Genomic DNA, 3,142 nt, shown 5'->3' with positions numbered 1-3,142 from the left:
GAGGTGGTGGCTGCTGGACCGTGACAGGCACTGCGGTAGCAGCTGCATCTGTCTGAGTCATGGCTTTCAACCCTCACGACAGCCTCTCAAGGCCGACGTTAGAATCCCATCTTGCTGATGAAGAAATGATGCTGGGGACGGGAGGCTTCCATCCTCGAGCCAGCGTGGGTTGGGGGAGGAAGAGGGGAGAGAGGAGGAAGACGCCTGAGCCGGCGGTGTGACTGACAGCTTAACCGGCCTGTTTTCAGAGCCTGCTAATTCACTGCCGCTCTGCGGAGCCTGAGGATGCCACGGGAGAGCTCACGGGGACACCTGTCAGCCACCGTCTCCCCAGGGCAGGCGTCCGGCTGCACGGGGCAGCGTGCACAGCCCGGCCCGGCTTTGGGCATTTTTTCCCCCCCGAAGCAATTAAACATGAGCCGGTTGTGGTCCCAGAAGCAAATAATTTAAGACCAATTCTCAACGACCAGGCAATGTGATTTGTGGGTTATGCAAAATATATCTCCCATTTTTAAGTGCAGAACAAAATGAATAAACTCAGCTTAGAATTTAATAAAGCCTCTTTGGCATGTGTTTTAAGACACTGAATGTGTATTGCAATAAGCCTAAATTTAGAGATAGAAAATCAGAACAAAGCTACGTATTTACTAACTCACCGCTTAGCAATGAACAGTTATTAAGTTTCGGGCGAGTCTCTGGGTAGTTGACACACATGTTACTTTCCCTGTTGAAAGCATGAAATTTAGGACGTGGTTCTATAGTGTAGTGGTTAACACGCCTGCTTTATAGGCAGAGGGTCCTGGGTTTGTGCCCCAGGGGAGCCACGGTCCATGCATGGTCTATGGCCACGCCACCCTGAATGAGCCTGATGTCTGATCTCGGAAACTAAGCAGGGTCAGGCCTGGTTAGTACTTGGATGGGAGACCACCTAGGAAGACCAGGCGCTATAGGCATAAATAACAATTTTTAAAAACCCATAAAATTTACATTTCTTCGAGCATCTTGCCTTTAACTTTCCTATATGCTGCATTTTAAGAGCTGTGTTTCCTTTCCATCCATTTTTTTTTTTCTAAATACTTATTTCCAGGGTTTTACACTTTTTCTTGACGGAAATAACTTGATTCCAGCGTGATTCTTTCCGTGTTCTCAGGTAGAGCATCATCATGGCTGCCGACTTCTCTTTCATTAAGGAACCCTGGAAGGCTTCTTTTCAAAGCGTTTCTCTTCCCACAGTGGACACAACGGAAAGGCCTTCGTGGTATCAGGAGGCTGCCTGTGCCAGGGGCTGGGGGCTGGGGGCCGGGGGCTTCTACACTCCAAAGCACACACCGAATGTTGCAAAGAGCCGCGGCTGGTTGCCAGCTGGACACTGAATCAGGAGGGCCTTGCTTAGGTGGCCCAGTGCGGAAACCCAGGGACTCAGCCCGTACTGGAAGAGAGACAGTCAAGGTGGATCTGTCACCCTGGGTACCGGTTCTTAAATTTTGAAAACTGAAAGTATATCAAGCGTCTGAAGAGGGCAAATGAAGAATGTAAGTCCCTCATTTATTCATTCATTCGACTTAAGAGACTTGCCTGATTGGTACCGAGGTGACATTTAGGTGACACCAGAGTGTGGTTATTTGTACATTTTAATGGCAATTCCGCTGCATGGAACGGCCATTGCTCAGGGAACGGTAGCCTGTGGGGTCAGACAGGCCTGCGTCTGCTCGTGGGCGGTGGCCGAGTTACTCTGCACCTGAGGCCTCACCTTCTCCGCCCTCAAGCTGTTTACAGTTAATGGAGAGACAGAGGACAGAGAAGCGATGACCAAATAAAACACGGAAAACCTGTAAAATGGCCATTATAAGCAAGCGCTTCAACCCCTGGGTTAAAGACAATAATTTTTAGAAATGAATTTAATGGGCTCATATTCCTTTTTTTTAAATAAACAAACAGCTGTAAGGGTTTGGCATCCTTGGAATGGCTATGACATCACAGACAAGTCACAGGAGGGAAAAATAATTGATTTAGTATCTGGATATCTTAGTTGCCACCAGTACACAGCTACTTGAGGAAGAAAACTGAAAACGAGAGGCTGACTAGACGTTTTCTAATTCTTCGGGACGCGCAAAAGCAGCCCGTCGGTGTCATACAGGAGAAGCCGGCTCTCCCCGGGGAAGGCGCAGTCTGCAAGCTGAACCCCCACTTTGAGGCGTCTGCTTTGCAGCACACTTTTGTCAATATTTATGAAGAGACTGTAAAAAAAAATCTAAATGAACATCACTCACACGATGACACTGTATTTCTCCAAACATATAAGCTCCTTTCTGGGGTTGGCAAATTTTGCCAAATAAATCTCATCCAGGGCCACATGCCGACTGCTGTATTTATTTCTGACCTTGTGCTATTGAAAACTCTTAATGCTTACTTCAGCAAACAGATTGAATGACCTAGTTAAAACCAAATAGTCTTACAGAGATGCTGTAACTCCTTTTTTAAGTTATAGCAGGAGAGATTTAAAGATGCAAACAACGCAAGTCCTGTGTATCTCCAACGAATGCCAGCCCGGGATGGCTGGGTGGTTAGAAGTCAGACTTCTTTAGCTCAGCACCCTTCTGGGTCAGAGCAAAGGGTGTCTCGGTTTCCGGCTGTATTGCACAGTGTTGCAGGACATGTGTTTAATGATTTTTTTTTTTTTTACCTTAGGTGAACTCTAGCAAGAATTGTACTGGTAGGCTCTGATGGGACGCTGTGAAGAAGGGGTGGGGTGGGTGGCTGTTTTTTCTTTTCCTGAAGAAGCCGTTCACGTGGGAACAGGTGCTTTAGACTCTCCAGGTTGGGCAGCTCACAAAATAAGGCTCCTGTGCTCATCGCGGACTTTGCCCCGTGCTATCAGGAGGCTGCCTGTGCTGTACGCCAGCTTAAAGAAGCCCGTCCCTTGCGTGTCATGAGCTGCATACTTGAGCTCACTTTCTGTGTCGATCGGGCCTCAGCATGTGACAAGCACTGAGCATTCTGTGTGGCAATCATGCAGAATCGGCCCCCGGAGGATAATCCAGAACAGCAAAGGCAATGTGGAAGGAAGGGCGGGGAAGGAGCAAGGCTTAGATTTTGCAAGCCTCTCCTTGGCAGACATGGCCCGCATAGGGCACAGTTCTTC

The 3,142-nt window shown here is 48.2% G+C and overlaps 1 pseudogene; it reads left to right on the top strand.

Moving 5' to 3' along the window:
• Positions 1-837: 837 nt before the first annotated feature.
• LOC120592018 (uncharacterized) lies at positions 838-953 on the top strand (annotated as a pseudogene).
• Positions 954-3,142: the final 2,189 nt, after the last annotated feature.

Source organism: Pteropus medius, unplaced genomic scaffold (assembly GCF_902729225.1).
Source record: "Pteropus medius unplaced genomic scaffold, Ma_sr-lr_union100, whole genome shotgun sequence".
Taxonomy (NCBI): domain Eukaryota; kingdom Metazoa; phylum Chordata; class Mammalia; order Chiroptera; family Pteropodidae; genus Pteropus; species Pteropus medius.
Note: the sequence above shows the minus strand (reverse complement) of the source record. Positions and strands in the feature narration are given on the sequence as shown.